Here is a 22,783-nt window from a genome sequence, read left to right as displayed (position 1 = left end):
AGAATACCATTCAAACTTTCAAAATCAAAAACCGTATTTTCCCCAAGTCTTAATTGTAAACATGGATTTGCTACAAAATAATTATCTAAGTTGATTTACCACGTGTCTCCCTCACTCCCAAAATGTATGTACACTACAGAAATGCTATCAGAAAGTGTGACACAAAGAGGAGGGAAAAAACCTTCAATTACTAAAAAGTCTATAATGTAGTAAGAAAACCCCCCAAGTGTGGCAATATTTTTGTTCTCAGAATTGTTCAGTGGCATCCACATTGCAGAGCAGAACTGGCTGGGACACAACACCGAGTGAGAGGGCTGGTGGAGCTCCGTAGGCCACACAAAGTGAAAGAACAAAATTATACATTAAAACCTGCATAATGAACAAAACTAAGTAAGACTATGCCTTGAATCTCTACTTTTAACATATAATTAAGAAAAATGGTCATTTGATACTAGTCAAATCTTATTAATAAATTTATGGCTGAGAAGAGATAAAAATGATTAGACTTTCTTCCATCTGTTCAATTACCAGTTTTTAGTTATTCAAAAATTGTCAACATGAAAAAAACACTTCTGAAATTGCAGAGGGTAATCTTTGCATTTTGCAGTGTTAAGTATTTACATCTTTGTATCACCAGTGATGAGCCTAGGGACAAAAGATGATTGGTGGATGTAACCAGCTAAAATTGAGACCAGTAACAATGAAAATCAGGACCGAAAAATCTGACTTCATAAACTGTTTCACTGCACAGGCTACTCACAGGACTAGACACCACTCCAATGCACCAACTATCAATCTCAACAACTTAAAATGAAGAAAATCTAGGAGTCAGATTTTCCACAGTTCACTTCCAAAAAGCTCCTTTTACACCTTCCAACAAACTGTATAATCAAAAATTCATTCCAGTTTTCATTTCTAAAAGAGACCATGAACCTTAAGAACACTGACACCGGGGCTCATCCACTAGCTCTGTAACTCTGGGCAAATCTGCCTGAACCTCAGTTTAATATGTATGATACCACTTATCTAATGGGACAGTTATGAAGATTGAATTACATATAGAAAACATCCAAGAGCAAGTCAAATGTTAATTTACTTTTCCCCTTTGTGTGCTGCTTATATCTCTTGTAGACATTGATGGCAATTTACATAATTGTTTTAATATGATTTTATATTAATTAGGCAAAAATCTACCATTTCCAAAATCAGAAAATATAACGAAAACTGAAGTGGTACTGTAATGTTTTGGATACTCAAGTATTTTAAACTACCTTTTATATAATAATACCACATACCAAGTACGTGGTACTTTTAATTCTTAACTTACAGAAGCTAAAATCTAAAGTGAACAAGATATTATATTTCATGATGACTTGGTATGTTACGTTATATGACACTGCTTAGTCACAACAGTTTGGAGTCCACTACTCTATTGTCCCATTGTTTGTAAGAACATCCATTAAAGGCAAAGTACTGGATCTTTATGCTGTACAAAGAGAGTTCCCTTGAGTACTACCTGTTTCTCCTTATTTTCATTTAACTAGAAGAAATAAAACAGTTTACTGAAAAGTATCAGCCTTGCTAATGATAAGACAGGGATCAACTTTAACTTCACTAAATAAATGTGATTTTTTTAAAAACCTGAAAATTCAAATTTTAAAAACCAAATTTCAAATGACCTTTGCTTTTTTACAGTGAAAAATATTGTTGACAGTGTGAACGCTCCATAACAAGGATGCCGTGAGGATAATTTATTTAGAAGATACCTGAAGACTGGATAATATACCGAAGCTAAGAGTTCAAGCTTTGAATCTTAGTTTGGATATAACTTCTCTGAAGATGACATTACCTATTTAATAGGGCTATAGAAAAGATTTAATGAAATAAAACATGTAAAGTACGTAGCATTGTGGTTGGTATCTTCTAAGTACTCATAAGTGGAAGCTATTCTATAGCAAATAAAGTGTATTTTTCCCTCTAAAGCAAAAACAATAAAAAAAACCCCTGAACTACAGCGAGTCCTTACTTAACATCGCCAATAGGTTCTTGGAAATTGTGACTTCAGGCAAAATGACATAGCATGAAATCAATTTCACTATAGGCAAAGTGATACAAAAAAGTTAAGTTCCTAAGGCATATTTCTGGCTACAAAAACATTGCCAAACTTCTAAATAAGGATCCAAAACACTTATTATTAAATACTGAAATAACTGTAAGCTATACATACATTTAACAAATATGAGTAAAAATGAGCAAAAGAATTATTCCAGTTCGGGGTGGTGGATGGTCAAAGCCTCTCCCAGCAGCTCAGGGCACAAGGCAGAACACACCCTGGACAGGAAGCCCTTCCATCACAGGGCTCACTCCCCCCTCCCCACATTCAGTCAGGTAGGACAATGCAGACATGCTCACTGACCTAAATAAGCCTTTGGGATGTGAGAGGAAACCAGAGAGCCCAGAGAAAACCCACGCAGACGTGGGGAGAACATGTGAACTCCACTCAGACAGTGGCCCTGGACAGTAATCAGTTATTTCCCTCATCAATGTTATAACAGAATGACATTATTTGACGACCTGCTGTATACTGATACGTCTTGTATTTTTTTAGTGCTATGAAAAATAAATCTAAAACCTGTACCAACACAGAGTGCTATTAGTAACAGTAAAGAGCCAAGAATTAAGATTTACTCCAACTTTATACAAATTGAACAGTGGGATTACAAACACAGCTTCAGAGCCAAGTAAAACAAATAGCAAGTCTAATTCGCATTCATGCAAACACACACACTCACACACTACATAAAAGGAACAGTTAGATAAAAGGAAATCACAGTGTACAGCCCTGAACAGTGGTTGTATAGGACTGCATGATCTTACAATGTCAACAGCTTCCATCAAGTCATCAAATAATTACTTGAACCTCAAAATATTAAGAAATGTTGCAGGGTTGTGAAAATCTTGAAAATCGTTAAAGCTATAGACAATTTTAAAGTAGGCATTTCTACTTCTACACATTACAGTGTTCTGGGAGGCTGGCAGAGATTTTAACTTTGTAAGAATTTTAATACTCCATGAACATGGAGGAAAAAGAAGTCTTATAAATGTAAACCTACACCAATGCCTGAAGTAGCTTAAGAAATTCCATCAAATAAGACTTAGAAAACCATTGATGATTAGAGAGGTGGTTTTTATATAACACTATCTGACAACTGGTGTCATAACTGTTTTTGCTGTCTTTGTGTATGTTTGTGTCTTCTATTGTACTCCTTCCCTAATCAGCCTCGTCCACTACATTCTCCACACTACAGCCAGTGCTCTTTGTAAATGCTAATTCCCCTCCACTGAAGGCCCACAGTAGTTTCCTATTTCACTTCAAATAAAGTTGGAATTCCTCTTTATGAGTTGTAAGGCCTGGCATAATTTGGCTCCAGTGAATCTAAACAATCTCATCTAAGTCATTTAGTCCCTTGCTCATTACATTATTCAGGTGCTGTCCAACAGAAATGTAATGAGAACTACAAATGTGAGAAAAAAATAGCCATATTTTTAAAAAGTAAAATTGAGTATATTTTATATAGCCCAGTATACTTAATCCAGAATATTATGGTATCCATATAAAATTTGGAAGATATTTTACATTCTTTTTCTCACACTAAGTCTTCTAAATCGGTAAATATTTAACACTTAGAGCACACCTCAACTCGGACAAAACACATGTGGCTTGAGGCTGCTGTACTGGACAACTCTAGCTACACAAACCTTACGGGTTGCAGGACACAAGGCTCCTCCCAGCCTGCCAGCCCCTGCATGCACGGATCCCTCTGCCTGGAAGACTTTTTTGGCTGTGTCTGCTTCCTTCTCCAACTCAGCTGAAATGTCACCTTCCAATGGCCTTTATAAATGGGTCTCCCCACTTTTTTCCCTAGCAGAGTACCTAGGAGATCACAGGTGTTTTAGGATTCCTTTCATTCTGTAATTTTTTTTGCTTGGTTTTCCTTTTATTTTTATTTTTGTACTTAATTATTGCCTGTTTTCCACCACCACACTGTAATTTTTGTTCCATAAGGACAAGAATTAGTTTTATTTTGTTTGCCACAGGCATGATTGAGATACTTTTTGCTGAATAAGTGGATGTCTATATGTATTTTCAGTTTTTCTTTGTTCTTAATTCTATACACAATATTGAAAAGCAATAGGAAGCATAAGAAATATAGATACAATTATTTAAATTTATCATGTAAGTCAATTAAAGATGCTTATAAGGTATAACTTTAGGAACTCCTGATTTTATAAAGATTAAAAGAAATAATCACTTCATTTAAAATTATAAGTACTATCTAAAAAAAGTAAGACTTTATTTAAACTGAGGTTAAATCATAAGTCATTTCTCTTTTTTTTTTTTCTGTGCCTTAGAGAAAAAACTGTTAATTGCTGTTTATTTGGCACTCACATTTGTAAACTCAGATCACCTCAATCTCTTGAAGACCTAAAGAAGTCTATAATTGCTAAGTAATCTTTATAGTTAAAGGGAGAAAAGTCTGGAAACTATGCGTAGTACTTGAAGAATGCTTCATTTTTACAGCTAAGATTTAAACAAATCTAACTTACCTGCTCTAGCTTCTCATTTTCCAAATTATTTATTATAATTCTAAAGTGAAAAAACCAACCAATCAGAACAGCAAGAAGAAAAAAGAATCCAAAAATATGAGGATAGTGTAAGGAGCCTCTGAGACAACTTCAAGCATACCAACATTCACATCATAGGGGTGCCAGAAGGAGAATAGGAAGAGCAAGAAACTGGAAATCTATTTGACACAATAATGAGAGAAAACTTCCCTAATTTGGTGAGGGAAATAGACACCAAGTCCAGGAAGCACAGAGGGTCCCAAACAAGATGGACCAAGAGGGGCCCACTCCAAGAAACGTCATAATTAAAATGCCAAAGGCTAAACACAAAGAGACAATTTTAAAAGTAGCAAGAGAAAAGCTGTTAGTTACCTACAAGGGAGTCCCCATAAAAATGTCAGCTGATTTCTCAAAAGAAACTTTGCAGGCTAGAAAGGATTGGCAAGAAATATTCAAAGTTATGAAAGCAAGGACCTACAACTAAGATTGCTCTATTGAGTAAAGCTATCATTTAGAATCGAAGGACAGATAAAGAACTTCCCGAACAAGAAAAAGGTAAAGGAACTCATCGTCACTAAACGAGTATTATATGAAATGTTACAGGATCATGTGTAAGAAGAAGAAGATGAAAAACATCAACAATAAATACATATAAATAATAAATACATATCAACAATTAAATCTAAAAAACAAATGAAACAAACAAGCAGAACAGAAATAGAATCATAGATACAGAGAATGTTTTGATGGCAGCCATATGGGAGGTGGGGTCAGGAAGATGGGTAAAAAAAGTGAGGGATTAAGAAGTACAAATTGGTAGTTACAGGATAATCATGGGGATGTGAAGTCCAGCGTAGGGAATAAAGTAGTCAGAGAACACATATGCAGGACCCATGGACAACGGCGTGGGGGATTGCTTGAGGGAGTGGGGGGGTGTTGTGTGGATGGGACAAAAGGGGAAAATTTGGGACAACTGTAATAGCATAAACAATAAAATATAATTAAAAACTAAAGTGAATCAATGATTCACTTAGGCATTTTACACTGTTAGGTGGAAAGTTTGTCATCGAAGATTATGCACAGTTCTTGATACATATTTTAATAAAGTCAATACAAATAAAAATCTCATAACTGATCAAGACAGAGTATGTACTTTTGAGAGGGAATCATTAAAATTACAGACTATTTTTGGGGGTTGAAATAGACTAAATTGACAGGTAAAAAGTAGGAATAAGAATTTTACACAGCTTCACCATACTGCATATAAAGAAGTGGAAAGACTCTATCATTCATTTGGAAATACCAAACAGCTCTACCACAGTATACCGCGGTTACCTGTCAAGTCTTCTGTCACCAGTGGCGGTGTAAAGAATGCATCTGCAGAGGGCAGGGCTGTCTCATCTTCATACACACAAACCCTCCAACAGCTGTCAGATATACCTAAAGACCCAGGCAACATACACGTGTCTTCTCATTTAATTTTCTAAATTATGTAAACAGGCAGATATTATAATAATCCCATTTCTGAAGATGGGCAAACTGAGACTTAGAGAAGTTAAAGAGTCTGCCCGCGAACTTTGCTCTGCCCAACTTTTGAACCAAAGAGATATAGGTGTGAAGATTTTTTTCCCCGCTAATTGAAGGGAAAAGCTTAAAAACAGTTTACTGTTCAAAAAGAAACTTAATTTTGAGTATGAAATAGCCAAGTTCCTAAACCACACTTTTACTCACTGGATTCTCCACTGCCTAAACGTTTGGTCAGTTTGGTTTCCTGACAATGTGTCTAGTTCTCGTTCATTTCTCTGCTGGAAATAAAACCTAGCTATGGATCTCAGCCCAACTGAATGAAGGCAAGTCCAATCTTATCTACCAGGCAATGATTTCTGGATGGGACTTCTCCATCTTTACCTTGGACACCCAATGACATGTACTTCCGGGACCTATCTGCAAACCTCAGCTCCATCCCCTGGAGTTTAATCTTTCTATGAACAATCTGAATTAAGAGTATTTATTGTATTTGGCAATTCAGTATTTAAATGTGCTTGAAGAAGGCCATGCCTGACTAGTATCTCCCCATGGAGGTCCCTACCCAGCAAGAGTCTCATCCGGCTGCCTGCCTGCCTTTCTGTATGCTCAGCCACGGCTTCGCTATTAAAGACAACATTGCCAAAAGTCTTAACTATCAACAGACTACAGTGTATTTATTCGTGATTGCACTATTCACAAGTTCTTTTCTTTTGTAAACACTCTAATTTTATATAAAGCTTTTTCTTAGTTTTGTCCTTTTTAGTAATACCCAATATTTTTTCACTCTTTCTGGTATAAAAATGTACTATCAGTTTAATTTACATTCAATTTGGGTATAAATTAAATTTTACTATGGCTGTATGAGATTTGGCTAGCATCAACATAACAATTACTAGTATAGAAGATAAAAATTGGGTAAAAGATTTGATAGTATGTGAAATAATGATCACTTTTTATAAAGCCAAGCAATTTACGTTTTAGTCCCAGTTCAGCTACGAAATAGTTTTATAACAGTGGGCAAGTAAGCAACCTTCTAAAGCCCAATTTTCTCATTTGCTAAACGTATTCTTTATATCACCAATTTCTAAGGATCTCACTGCTCAAAGACTCAGGTCCAAGCCTAGCTAATATCGGACACCAAATAATAAAAACATCCACTCATTACCCATGCGAAAGAAGTGTAGCCCACTTATTTAAAGTCGTCCTCATGGACGGTTTCATTGGGTGACTTAAATAAATAGTCATAATGACATGCCAAACATGTGGGTCTTCTCCACAGACTCACTACACCTAGTTCTCTTTGATGAAAGTCAGTGTGCAGTTTTCTTGGATTTTCAAAATAATTTGATGATATTGGTTAATATAATGTACCTAGACTCACAAAATGAATCTAATAAATAGACTGCACAGCTTTAAAAATTCAACATCACAGTAGGTCAGCATGAGGAAAAAGATGGAGGCAATGTCAGTGAAGAACTCCAGGCGTGTTTGTCTATACATGTTTGTCTACGTTCAGACAAAGAACAATTTAAAGCATGGACTAAATTCTTATTCCTGCAACACAGAATACTTTCAGAAGAGAAGCTGATGTATAATCTCGGTATAATCACTACCATGAGCTGAGCACAAATTAAAATAGTAAAGTGACAAGAGAGAAAAAACCAGGTGTGTGTGTGAGAGAGGATTGGTTGAATACTTTATTTTATTTTTTTAAACTTACTGATTTTAGAGAGAGAGGGAGGGACAGAGAGAGAGAAACATTTATTTGTTTTCCACTTATTTATGTATTCATTGGTTGATTCTTGTGTGTGTTGAACCTGCAACCTTGGCATATCAAGAAGATGCTCTAACCAACTGAGCTACCCAGCCAGGGCAAGGCTGCGTATTCTTTATTCACCTGACCAACAAATATTTACTGAGCAGTTATTATGTGCCAGGTAACAGTGTTAAGCATTGCGGATAGTTTGGTAAACAAAAAACAACCTCCACACCAACAGAAAGAAAGATAACAACAAGAAAACAATTATCAATTTCCTTTATATGGTATTTCTCCTTATCTTCCCATTTTGAATTTGCTAAATATTAAATATATGAGACCAGGGACTTCATTTGAAAAGTTGAAAGATTTTTACACCTTTCAAATTTGTAAGGTAATCATAAAATTAAAAACTAAAAATAAAACTAGGAAAAGTTGAGAGTATTTTATTCTGGAAAATTAAATAGTCTGATTTTTAATTCTATGGTTTATTTTTTCTCCACATTTTCTCAATTTATGTATTTTTATTCAATAAGAAAAAACCTCCTACACAAGTAAATATATAAGAATACGGAACTAATCATTTCGATGCCTATATTCACTGAAAACGTATAGAATACTCTTGAATTTGCCATGAAGTTAAAAAGTTCTTTAAAAACACCTTATTTCCTTTATAAAAACATGAGCTCAAATACTTAATTTTAATGAATGTTTAGGTTAGGATTTGGTGTTATTTGCATTTGTTATTTGAAAAATGCTTTAAAAGGTGTCTCCATTCACCCATTTTCTATGAATTTATCTGAAAGCAAGTCTAAACCAATGCCCATGGCCTCTGATTGTATCAATCTTGTTATCAGGATGTTTTTATAATACATAATTAGTATATATAGAACAATCACTCACACAATTTAAGTGGAAGTGAAATGTAATCTAAAAAATGTAAAGCTATGTAGTACTAATTTCAAGAATATAAAAGTAAACAGTAGTAAACTTCAGTTTCATCAGTGAGCTGTTCTGCTTCCTCTCTCCTAAATCAAGTGCTCTGATTATAATCAAAGGATCAGGACGGGGACGGAGGAGGCAGAGGGCACTTGCAGTTCATGTGGCTAGAGGCTTGCACTGGAGGGACTTCCCCTCTCCCCTCCTGGCACAGATTGATGCGTAGCCTGAAAAGTGCAGCTACCACAACATTTCAAGAATGCCTGAAAATGGCAAGGGGGCAAATCCCAATCACAGATATTTCAATCATTTTGTGAAATGTGAAAATGTTTATTCAATTCATACTGAGCACGTCTCTACCTAAAAAAAATTCACAGAACAAGAAAAAAAAGCTAGAAAAAATATTGCAGTTTCCTTTCCCCCAGTACAATCAGCACAATGTTTACACAAATGAAACTAGTAAAATATAAAGTAAATAACACATTTTAAAATTTCCGTAATATAGTTTAAGGTGAGGTAGTGGCTACCTCTACATTGTTTTAAATGAAAATCTCTTTCCCGTTCTCTGAATCATGTTATGTAGGACCTTTAACAATATAATGTATTGAAAAATAATTATAAACCATTTCCTAAACTAAACCATTTCCACCTCTATGACTTCTCCCATTCATCTTGTGGTTAAAGCCTTACAAAATTAGCTTGAATTTCACCTCTGCCTGACACATTTCAAGCAGTGATGCAGATTAGTGCCTCAGAACACTTTACAGGGTTTTGTTATCAGTCAGGTTATGTTCCCTGTGACGCTTTCAGCAAAATTATCTTATTAGAATGAACTCTCATGGACTGAAGTAAATAAAGCCGTAGCCCACTGCTCTCGCTTACTTTCCATTCATTTATATCCTTTTTCTTTACCTATAGCACGTGCCATAGAAAGAGCACATGTTAAATATTCCTGGAGTGTCACGATATGTAATACAATAAAACAGATTACAACCCTACCTTTCTTTCACAGCAGTGGTGCCAATCACAGGTACACCGGAGCAATCAATTTGTTCTGCAGACAGTAAGGCTTTCATGGAATACTAATGCAAAATCTCTTTTCTTTCTCCTTTGCCTTGACTCCCCAATGCCCAGGTCCCGACCAATACAAGGAGGAGGGCGGTATGTCTTCTGCTGAGATAACCACAACTACTAATCAAGTCTACGTGTACAAGGGCATAGGATTAAACCTCCACCACGCTTGAGTCAGGGTTTGAGAGAAGCTAATACATACACAGCAGGGTCAAAATTAAACAGGCACACATACACACACACTCACCATGCATGTTCCATGAAAATACAGATGTGTCTACTTCAGTGAACTAATTTACTACATTTTACTGACAGGTTTGTTTTTTTTTTTTTAGATTTTTTGTTTTTGTTTTTTTAAATCTCAGGAAAAAAAAATTATCTCCTGTTGAACTGCGGGCTTAGATCCAACAGTACCCAACAACAATTATATTTTTTCCAGAAACTAGAATGATGATCAGTATTCTGTGCATTAAACTATTTACTGTTTTTAAAACACAGCATTTTTCTAAATTACACTACCCAACAGAATTTACATGGATTTATAGTTTCAAGTATTAAAATAAGGTTAACAGACTCAGCAAAGATTCTTAAGATTTTGCACTTAAAAAGGTAATGTAATTGTAACAGCTCAAGTCTGCTTCTTCAAGAATAGCAGGTACATTGTCAATAATGAAAAGATGTCCAAAAGACTTTCATTTATCTTGAAGATTTTACATTAAATAGTATAACCCCAAGCTATTTAAAAATATTTTCAGGTCTTGAAAATTATTTTAAAAACATCTTTAATACTCTATAGTTATAGTAGCACTATGATACACTGAATTGCATAAGTATAGAGTTTTGAGGTTCCTTTCAATTAAGTATTTTCACTTGGCTTATTTTTCTTTTATTCAAAATATGAAAAGGTATGCCAATCATTGAGTAGAGTGATGACAGGCATTGTTAAATATTTTTTAACAGCACTTTTTACCTCATTTTAATTGGCCTGCCTTTATTTTCAAATAACTCTTGAACAGTACTGAGAGTCAAGGGGCTGCAAATTCAGCAATAATTACGAACAAAATACTCTAGATAACTGGAGAAACTTATGAGGAAGTTTTCTAAACCAGCTCTATTTTTATGTACGCAAATGCTTTAACACTGCTAAAATAAATGTCTTATTCTGTACTCTTTCATTAAAAAAAAAAAAAGCAGAAACAAGTAAGAAATACTAGGGCCTTCACTAAAGTATTGCAATAATGTTTAATCGATACTGATGCTTTTGTCCTTGACACACTGACCATGTCATCAGGCTACTGCCATGTGATATCATGTCATTTCCCCACCTGGCTCATGACCTTGTCCTCTAAATGACCTAAAGCTTCCCTCAAGTAGCAGGAGGCCCCTCCCCGCTGTCTCAGCAAGGTCGAATGGGTCAGCATGTCCTCATCTATAATCCACCACCATTTGTCAGCAGGGAGGCTGGAGGAGGCAGGCTTGCTACAAGGGGAGAATGCCCAATTAGGCAGCTGTCACACAAAGCATAGGCTGCAAAATTATCCCCTGTCAAAAGAAAGAGCAGCTGTGGGTGCCAATTACAACAACCTTTCAACCCTTTAGGTACTGGAAACTACACAGAAGTAAATGAAGAACAATTAGTGATAACAAATCGATGAATTAGGACAGTAAATTGGAAATTACTAGCAGGTGAGCTTGGGTCATACACGACATAAGGGCACACCAGACTGCAGGCAAGGGCAGGGACGTACAAAATCACACCATCCAGTGCCTTGCAAACAGATTTCCCCTCCAGCATTTTCTTTTTGCAAACCTAAAATCCCTTAAAATACCCACAACGGAAAGCATACATATCTTTTTACTTTTCACGGAAACCCAAACAAATTGTTCCTTGATAGGAGGAAAATCCTTCAGACTAATAAGTCTATTTAATTCTAAATTGTTCTTATGTACTCCATGCTGTTATCCCACAAAATTTAAGTGGGCCGCAAAAATTCAAAGTATAAGTTCAAATAATCACATTGAAAATATTATCTACCTTCATAGAGTACTTGCTCTGAATCTACTTTACTCACACGTAAGGGAAACATCTTTTAAAGAAAGCAACTAGATATGAATTCTGAGAAAACTGTTAATACCATAATTATCTACACGTGATTCTGTGTACCCAGAAATAACTGCAGTGTGTGTTTTCACATTGATATACAGGGTCTGCAGAAGTCACCCCTGCCTGAGTGTGGTTGGTAGGGTAAGAATATGGGTATAATAATTTATAGTTTTAATTTGAACATTTCACTTAAAATGTCATATGGTGTGTTTGACTGTGATATTATGTTACAGAATTACATGCTTATGATTTTGTAATAAATGGGGGCGTTATTTGTGCCAGACCCTGTATATATAAACTATTAACTATAAAATTACTCTCTTATTCTGTTAATCCTACAGAGGTGATATGCACTGTCTCAAGCATAGAAAAGCCAGCTCACTTGGACTCAGTCCAACTAATGCCTTTGGTGGTTAATCTAAGAGAGGCACCAGAGGAACAACATGGGGAAACTCGCTCCGCAGAGGAGAAATAACCCAGTACGGGTGTTCAGTGTTTACGGACATGGTTTCCTTGTGCCTTAACAAAGTTACATATGTTCAGAAACAACTTTCTTAAATTAAAGTCCATTTTAAAATACATTTACATTTTTCCCTAAAAAAAAAAGCATGTGTTTTTCAATACCGTTTCTCTGAGTTGAGAAACCTGAATGACATGTGGTAAATTTCTAAAGAAACTGGGGCAAATTGCTAAACTAGAATTCTAAGTCACAAAAGGATAAAAGTGAGGAGGAGAGGAAGTAAAGAAGCACTTTACTCATTTTCCTCCAACACATTTTAAGTAAATTACAATTACGAGAGGGAAAAGTTTATAATTCCTAGTTTCCAGTCAAGCCATTTGATAAAATTTCTAGGAGATAAATATTATGGGGAGAAAATGTTATTAAAAGTTTATCTGAGAATTTGATTTATAAATAATGTTTCACCCTTTTAAAAAATGGGCATTTATAAATTTTCTTAAATTTAGAAGCCAACCTTCTAAAGTCATACATAAGGAATTCAAAGAAAGAAACAGCAAGTAGACAGAAATGAAGGAGTTAATGCCTTCAGAATTCAGCTTCCATCATACATGGGTGACTATCTCTTTAAATAATTTAAATCCTCTCCATCAACTACAAAGCTGTTTTGAAGCCATTTAGCTTTGTTCTTTACATGTGTTCTAATTAAGAAATGACCTTGTCATCACATACACCAGAAATCCAGGATTATTTCCTACAGCAAAAATTCACAGAGTCCCCAAAAAAAGAAAAAAAGGGGGGGAAAAAGACTTCTTTCCAGTTCCTCACTAAAGGAAGTTGTTGGTTGGCTGAATGCTGAAGCAGTTTCACCGCATAATTTTTTTTGTTGTTGAATGTCACAGGGCGGGTTAGTGTGACCTTGAGCTGCATCAGCAGCACAGCAAGGGTCGAGATGCCTGCAGGCGCCCTTGTACTGGATTTGCAAGACAAAAACCTTCAAACTGGCTGAAGGACATCTTAAATCTCTTCAAAGGTTTTCTGAACTAATCTGGGCTGCTCCTAGCAGGATCTGTGCCAGTGAGAGAAGCAAAATTAAAAACAAGGTCTTTGACAGGATGCTGTCTCCTCTTAACCCTTCCCAAGCAGAACAGAACAAATCACAAGCATTCTGGAGAGATAGTTTACCTAGAAGCATTCTTTCATAACAAATTATGTAAACAAGCAATCACAGAAAATGGGGCCGCTATTCGTCCTCAAAACTAAACCTTCCCATTGTGCTTATTAAAGAAATCAGGCAGACTTTTTTCTTGACCATATTTTAGTGTAGTGAATGTAAATCCTAAGGCTCTATTTGTTATCTTTTAGATTTGCAGGACAGTAATAGGTTAAGATAAAGAATGTTTCCATCAACATCAAGCTCTCGAATTTTTAAAATAGCTTTTAGCCTATTAAGTCACAAACTTCAGACATATTACACAGTTCACTAAAATTATAACAGGTAAATTGTACCTCATGTTTAGTCAATGCCTTATTCCTAACTTGATGGATATACCGTTAAGAGGGGGAAAGAGTCACAATAGTGAAAGTGAACATTAAGTGGAGCAAGATCGTGTTATAAGAGATCAGCAGGACGTTTTGTTACTGTGCTGTACTGTTTCCAATGCGGGGCCCAAAGATGGGGATTAATGCCAGCAGAGAGTGTGAGTATTCCCTGGCGATGCTCGCAAAGTTTAATTTAGTAGCTATAGCTCTTGAGAAATAAACTGGGAGAGCAGACAGTTGTAAAATCAGTGTATCTTCACCTATTACATGTTAGTTTGTCATCAGCAGGTATAGGCACGAACAGTGTTGTAAAGTTATTTAGTATAAGGTATAAGAATTTATTAAAGGCCGGTAGATTGCAAATTATGCCCTTTTAGAAAAACTAAGTAAATTCAAGATTATGCTGCTAACAACCATATTTTTACTCACTTGAATTCAGATATGCTTTCCAGAATGGAACAAGAAAAGAGTAAAGTACTAAAAGTACTACCTAGCAAGTAGGTAACACATGAGAGTGACAGTAACGTGAACTTCTTCTGTAGTCACCATGCAGAAGGAGTCTGTGAGAAGTGCTCCAGGAACAGAGTGGGCAGTAACTAAGTTTTCAGTACCTATGTGTATGTGCCCTACAGGGCAGTCAGTGATGGTCACAATCAATGAGAAAGGGCAGCAGAGAGGCTGCAGAAGTAGTCCCCACAGGCAGGTGAGACAGTGTGGTCCAGGAAGGGGGGTGGTCCAATGTGACCAGAGATTAGGCTGGAAATGCAAGTGGGACCAAGGACTTTGAATCAAGGCTACGCCAAGGAGCTGGCCTTATCTGGTAGGCAGTGGGAGGTTTACAAGCAATGGTATGATTAAATGCATGTTAAAAACAAAAACAAAAACAACTGTTGATGACTTTAGAAGGGAGAAGAAATGGAGACAATTTAGTACACAGCAGAAAAAAAGGCAAAATAAGGTAAGGACAGGAGAGTTGAAGAAAAAGACAACTGAAAAACAGTGAAACTGGTTTGAATATTTAAAAAGCAGTTTGTACAATAAAAATAGTGCTATAAAAATACGGTATTTTTAATAGCAAATTCATTAAATCAAAAATAATGAACATGATCATTATATCTCAAAACTGTAAAACACTATGTTGACATAACATACAAAGTTTCAAGAAAACGAAGAACTCCTATAGAGGTATTGAACAGTCAGAATCAGATTCTGTTAGAGATCTGAATTCTGTGCATTTCAAATACCAACTTCCATTAAGTATCAGGTAAGGATTTTGCTTAGGAAGGCAGCAACATGTGCCTTTTCAGAATGGTGTGATGGCATACTTCCCTTGGCTACAAGAGAGAGGTCCAGCTTAAACCATAATGTGGTTGCTGGAGCTAAGATCTTCATCTACAAACACTAATGAGAAAAAGATAAATTCAGTCATTATTTGAGTGCCTACTACGTTAGAACATAGAATTAAAAAATAAAAAAAACGCTCAAGATTTGATTAGCTTTGGGTTTCTAGTTTATTACTCGCAATGTAAGTTCCTAAATTACAGCTCACACCATGACACCAGCACACAATACAAAGGTGACGAGTAAAACCAACACTGAGGTGTCAGTGAATGAAGAGTCTGAACCTGCAGCCGTCTTGGCGTTCCCACTGACAGGTACACAATGCATTCCCAGAACTCTCTGGGAAGACCCAGTACTCATGCAATTTGAAGAGAGTCATCAAATACTCTAGAGACTGACTGTCCTGCTAAGACCTCAGAAAGAATTTAACAGAGTATCAGCCAAGGTAAGAGGGTGGGAATGAAAAAGAACAGGAGTCACTAGGTCCAAGTAACTATCTGCCAGAGAGCAGACTGTACTCTCAGCAAAGGAGAGCCAGCCTCAGGGATCAGGTTGAAGTAAATGGAGGGGAAGGTGAAACAAAGGAGAGAAGCAGCAAAGACTTCCAAGGGAAGACCTCGTGCTCCCCAGAAGAAATAAACTTCACTCTGAAAATTCGTTAAGAAAATGACCAGACCTCCAAACCCCCTGGAGTAAGAAGAATCATCATAGGAGAAGTATGGAGAGGTTCGTAAGTCGTTAAAAAGGCTAGCACTTGAAAGCCAGGGTACTGACAGGGCACAACGAGAAATGACCTTACCAACAAGTATCCACAAATAAAATGACTTCTCCTTGAGTAAGCATCTCCGTCTCATAGCTGCCCAGCCAACAACAGCAACAAGTCCCAGCAGCACATTTTATGTCTAGACATTAATAGAAGAGTAGGTAATATGATAAGCTGTGTAGATGTTTTAAAAACCTAACAATTTACTAATCCACAAACACAAGAGCTGGGTTAAAACATTAATGTTCTACTGGTAATTAGACAAGTGCATTCCTGTAAAGTAGTAGTTCTCAAAGTGTGGTCCATAGACCTCCAAGGTCCCCATGACCTACGCAGGAGGCACATGAGGTCAAGACTATTTTCATAATACTAAACTGTTGTCTCCTTTTTTGTCCCTTTCCCTCGGAAGTGTAGAGGGAAGCTGTCCAGGGGCTGCCCGGTACGTGTCTCTACTGACGGCTGATGGAATACATTCCTGTGTGTTCTTGTGCTTACAAATTTTTCATTTAAAATTTCTAATATGATAAATAGTAGTTGATATGGTTGCCAGAAACAAAAGATCTCTTGGGTCCTCGATAACTTAAGAATACAAAGGAGCCCTGAGACCAAAAAGTTTGAAAACTGCTGTTAGTCTACTGAAATAAACCATCAAGAAATACAATATTGATTTTTAGCAACAAACAAAATTTCCAGTTTTTAACTGTCAAAAATTCAAACTGTAACTATGCCAGATAAATACACTCTGTGCAGATATCTCTCCAGGCAAAAGAAAAAAACCGATATTTTTAAAAAGATGAGTAGGCTCTGACTACAGGGATATGAAATATCTCCCATATCTGCACAGTCACTACTACTATGAATTTACCACACAGAATTAACAAATCCACGAATATTTATTTAAAAAGCCGTCCTTATATAGGTCATGTGTTATAGAATTGTACACCTGAAACCTATATAATTTTAGTAACCAGTATCACTCCAATAAGTTCAATAGAGAAGGAAAAAAGCCATCTTGTGTTAAAAGCTGAAGACGGGAAGATCACTAGGTGATAAACTAGCCTTTCGAGAGCTCAGAATCCTCTCAGGAAAAATTAGATCATCAACACAGTGAGATACTGTGAGAAAAGGCATGAACAAAGTGAAGAAGGCACAGAAGGGCAAATTCTGGGGAAGAAGGTAAGTGAAAAGGCAGGGAACACTTTTCTTCGTGAAGGCACTCCTCATGGGTGACATGGAAACCGACCCGAGCAACAATCAAGGCTTTGCCCGCTGGAAAAGGAGCTGACAGGTGTCCCTCAGGTAGGAGGAGGAACATCAGCCGCAGCAGGCAAGCACAGCAGCACACAGTAGTACCCTGAAGAAAGTTGAAAGTAAGTCATCTACTAAAAACAAGGCAAAACAAAACAAAAAACCCCTCAAACCTCAGAAATTGTAATTAGAAACTTACAGAATTTGACAAAGTAATCTGACGTCTGTTGAGTTTAATGATAAAAGATTGGGACTTATAGTTTATATTTCTTTTTCATAATTTTCAATCTGTTATAGATAGGAGCTTTTAAAAATACAATGAAAGTAATTTATTTAAAAAGTAAAATGAAAACAAACAAAAACTGGTTCCTCATGACTGACCCTTTGAGAAGCTCGGGGAACCAGCAGCAAGACGGAGGGTGGGGGAGTGGCAACAGCAGGACACGCGAGCTTTACACTGGAAGCCTGTATGGACTGTACTAGCAACAATCTTGCTACCAGCAGGCGCAAAAATACATAAAGAAATAAATGCTGTCTGAAAATTACTAGCACATCTCTAATCCAGAACGGGGAAATTCTAATTACCTAAATAAAATGCATAATTAGCTCAACTGTTAGAATCACAGTAATTGTTGCACAAACCACAGGCCACTTGTTTGAAAAGTAAATGTAGCAGACTATCAAGGAGAATATCAAATGCAGCACAGTTAATTTAAGTTAAAAAAGACAAGGGTCTGTGTAAGAAGAGAAAAGTGAACTGACACTTTCAGCAACACATTTCAAAATTATTTGAATTATTTTATTTGAATCCTTTCTTGGGAGAGAAAAACCCTGATCTGATACGGAGGCTTGGTATAGTGGGGAACTCTGCCCTCCCCCCACCAAAATGCTGTTAGTTCTATCAATTAAGGTATTAATTAAAAGACAAGAAAAATCAATTATTTAAAAACACCAAATTTAGAATAATGTTAATTATATTAATGTTTCCCACTATAACCGTAAATTAGGATTGATTAAGGAAGGCCTATTACTTTTTGATGGTCATTATGCTATTGAGATTGCTGAGTTATTCTGATCAGAAAAGTAACACCAGCAAGCTGGAGTTTTAGGAAAATCTGGTGTCTATGAGAGAGGGGGGTGCGGACACAGTAGAGGCTCAGCAGCACAAACACTCCGGATTAGAAACGAACTCTGAACCAAGACGCCAGTTATGCGAAAGAGAATTAAAGAGCGCTGGGGAACAATGCTAGAAATTAACAATAACGATTTGAGCCAAGCTTCCAAAGTTTCTTGCCGATGTTTTCCATGAAACCAGGAACATCAATGAAATAGACAAGTTAGTTTACAGCCATTAACTCCGACTCAAATGATTTACCAAGATTCTTGATACATCTAGACTGTTTCACTAGTACCATGTTCTCAATGAAGACTTCGTGTAGTTTAAACACGTTTTCAAAGTGGTATTTCTTCAATTAAAAACATTACTTTGAGGAGTGTTGATAAAGTCTGGGAAGGCTACGTAGATGATTAGCCTCACTCCACCAACCTGTTAAACCGATTTGTGAGAACGCTGCCAGTTTTGCCTTTTCATACAGATACTTCTGTATCTGACATAAAAGTTTTCACACTTAAGACATCTGTTGAAATAGTTGTAACAACTTAATTGAACTAGAAAAAATATATACAATAAAAGAACTCTTCCCAGTGAGAAATCCTGAGCTAAAACACTAAAAACTCCACTTTGTGAGAAAATGAGTATATTCAAGTGTTTAAGCTAAACTGATTTACAGTCAGCCATCGAATTCTACCTGTGTTACTCACCATTTTTTGTATTATCAATATTTACCTAAATTAGCTAATGAATGTTACACTCTGAAACAAACAGTGTAGAAAGTACGTGGGGTCCTATAAAATACAAGGAAGGGCAATTTTATTTTGTTAGTTATATGGGATGACTATTTCTTCAAAAGAGGGAGCTAACAAATGAGTAAGGAAAACCTGGCCTAAGACGCTAAGAAGGTTTATAAACACTTCATGCTTTACATGGTTTGCAATATTCATTTCATCAAATCTTTTCCTTTTTTCCTAATCATCCTAACTGGCTTCTCATTCAGATAAACATGAGTGTATTTAAATAATAATGTGACTACTTTCAGAGTGTAGTTGTATGACAGACAAACTAGAGTAAAACCTCATGAAATATATTAGTTCAGCGTCTTCAACCCTATTCTATCAAATACTAGCCTCCTGAGACACACAGACAAGATTCCTTTGGAGACTGACGATCTCCTGGCTGATGAAAGGCCTAATGAAGGATACATTACATGATTCAACTTCTCCAAACTTATGTGACCATGGGTTCCTCATTCAAAGGGAAGAGGAACATATTTTTAGAGAACATACACTTTTAAAAATCTTAAAATATTTTTAAACATATATAAATAATATAATCACTAATAATTCATTTTTACATGCTTTCAAAGTTGTTCACTGTACATTCTCAATACTCTATCTTCTTTTCTATCTGGGTGAAAGATCTAAATTTGCTCATTTTTCAAGGACAACTTATTGCTATGTACCTTTACCAGCTGGCCATGTACAGTGTGATTTATCCAACAGTCAAAAGTGGTCACTGGCTACTTGGTAAAGCAAAGGTGTTGACAAATTAAGAACACAAAAACTAATTATGTTGTGCAGGTAACAAAAGTATGTGGGGTTATAATTTTCATTTTAACAAAATTAAAAGTTGAAAATTGGGGTTCAATATCAACTGTGTTTCATCAAATATACGAGGAGATTTTGGTCAATCAGTCATAAACACATAACTATTACTGAATGAAAGAATGCTTAATATTTACAAATAAAAAGGATTAATTTTAAAATTTCAGTTTAGAAAATAAAGTAATATATGAATATGTGAAGAATGACTAGAAACCAAATAATTTTACAATTATAAAATCAAATACTTTGGGTTTATTTAATATATATGTTTTTAAAGTTTTTCTTGCCTAATTACAAGAAAGGATAATCACAGTGATTAAAATATTAAAAGAAGAAGAATGATTACAATAAAAACTTCATCACTAGGCGTTCTGAATATAATCAGAATAGTACAGAAAAAACGAGTATTACCACTGTGCCAACCAGACTGGCTATAGTAAAAAAAAAAACAAAAAACCCCCCCCACCTGCCAAGTCTCCTTTTGAAACATCATGGTCCATTAAAACACTGTGAAGTTTAGGATATTCTACCTGCTATCCATCTCTCTTCTGACCAGAGTTTTCAGTTAGCAAATTAAAGTGAACTCTTCACGACTAATGGTAAGTACAATAATCAATCACTGTATCTCTTCCCAGTTTACTTGGATTGCTTCTGCCCTGGCAAAAGCAGCATAAGGTTCAAGAGCTTAAGATATGACAAATTCTTTACAGGCTGTAGCCATACTGAAAAACAAGAGTGTTAATCCAAATAGATTTAACCACTCAGTCCTTTGTTGTATTGCCTACCTACTTGTGTTAATCAGATTATTTTAAAATTTCTCTGAAATGCTAATATACTATTTGCCTTGTAAGAAAGTAACCATTTTATATAATTCAAAAAGTAATCATTGGCTTACGACTATAATAAACCAACAACAACCAAACATGCTTCTATTTTTCTTCAAAACAATAATTAACTTTTTATCTGAAATCAAATTGCTATTTCAGGTTTTGCATTAACTATTTTTCTCTGGTTTTTGGTAAAAACAAATTAAGTGCCACCAACACAAATACAATTTATTTCAAGATTCCCAACCCTTCTCTCCAGAAGTAATATACACCTTTGAATTCTCAAGAATATTTTTAGCATATAACCTCTTTCTACTGTTTTAGTAAATTTATTTATCTATACTTATCCTTGCCCTGTAAGCTCCTTAACTATAGAATTGTATCTCACTCACTTTTTAAAAAACATTGCCTAGTGAAATAATTTGCACAGATAAAACAGAAAATACAAAGCTGGTGAGTATAAACTAATTTATGACTTTATAATCTTTTCTAAGATTGTCTAAAATATATTAAAATCACAATCATTAAGCCTTAAGAACTCGGGAAAAATATTCTCACCATCTGTCTCCCAAGGTTTGAGTCTTTGCTTTCTGAGAAAGAAAACCGAGAAGGCTGTTGAAAAGTAACTCTGATGTCATCTGGAGTCTTCAGATTCCTTCTCTTCCTCCAGTCTAGGGTACATCTTAAGAGGAGAAAAAGTGTTTGTCATCTATTCCACACCAGATTCTGGAATATGTTTTATAAAGTTCTCTAATGTATTCCTGGTACCTTTTCCTCATCAAGTCCAATACTGAAGTATTCATTTGATAGAGAAATACAGATTGTTCATAAAGTATAGATTATTCATTAAAAGGAACAGATCCTTGCTTTCTAGACAATACATTAATTTGACAACAGTAGGTGCTTCAAGAAAACAAATTACAAAAAAGGTTTACAACTGCTATATTTACTAACCTTCATTAATTTCAAATTTCTGTCAAATTAATTGAATTAAATTACATCTAAAAATTGTAAATGCTCCCCAAAATATATTTCAAAAAAACGAGAGAGAAAAAGCAGGAACTAAAGTTTTCCATATCAAGCTTTTTCTGTTTGAAAATACTACCTCTTTAACTTTTCCAGCACAAAATTTATCATGTATATCAAATGCCTCATGTCCACAGAAAGACTTATATACCAATGTCCAAAGCAGCTTCATTTTTAATAGCCAAAATTTAAAAACAATTCAAATGCCTATCACTAGGTGAATGAATTATGTATGGTATGTCCATACAATGGAATATTTACCACTCAGAAACAAAAAAGGGATACATTATTGATATAAACAACATGGATGAATTTCAAAAGTAATTATCCTGAATGCAAGAAACCAGACAAAAAAGAAACACAACAGTGACTCTATTTGCATAAAATTTAGAAAATGCAAATCAATCTACAGGGAGAGAAACCAGATCAGAGGTTGTGTGGGGATGGAGAAGTGAGAAGAGAAGGGAAGGGGGTGGGGGACAAAAGGGCATTATCTTAATTATGGTGATGGTTCACAGGTGCATATATGTCAAAACTTATCAAACTGTAAATTAGTGTAGTTTATTACATGTCAATTACACCTCCATGAAGCTTAAAAAAAATCAAATTTCTTAAAATGTTATATGCCCCTTTATGTAGCATTTTCAAGACAGGGATTTATCCTAGTGAAAAAAAAACAAGGATATGTATAAATATTTAGCCATAAGAATGTCATCATATGCATTATTTTTAATGTAAAAAATTTTAAATAGACATTAAATGGCAAAATGAAAAGTTTAGAACTAGTTAAATAAATTATAGTGGGATACCAATGTGTCCATAAAATATATAATTA

The 22,783-nt window shown here is 35.5% G+C and overlaps 1 protein-coding gene across 6 annotated transcripts in view; it reads right to left on the bottom strand.

Moving 5' to 3' along the window:
- Window positions 1–22,783, bottom strand: part of NRIP1 (nuclear receptor interacting protein 1) — a 92,126-nt gene that overhangs the window by 24,023 nt on the left and 45,320 nt on the right. For 3 of the 6 annotated variants that reach the window (XM_045200056.3, XM_053918265.2, XM_024566266.3), the window contains exon 3: window positions 21,481–21,604. The exons of the other annotated variants lie outside the window; for them this stretch is intronic. The gene's annotated coding sequence lies outside the window, so the exon portion shown is untranslated. The remainder of the gene's footprint in view (window positions 1–21,480; window positions 21,605–22,783) is intronic. 6 annotated transcript variants of the gene reach the window in all.

Source organism: Desmodus rotundus, chromosome 2, assembly GCF_022682495.2.
Source record: "Desmodus rotundus isolate HL8 chromosome 2, HLdesRot8A.1, whole genome shotgun sequence".
In the NCBI taxonomy this organism is placed as follows: Eukaryota; Metazoa; Chordata; class Mammalia; order Chiroptera; family Phyllostomidae; genus Desmodus; species Desmodus rotundus.
This window is presented reverse-complemented; position numbering and strand designations above follow the sequence as displayed.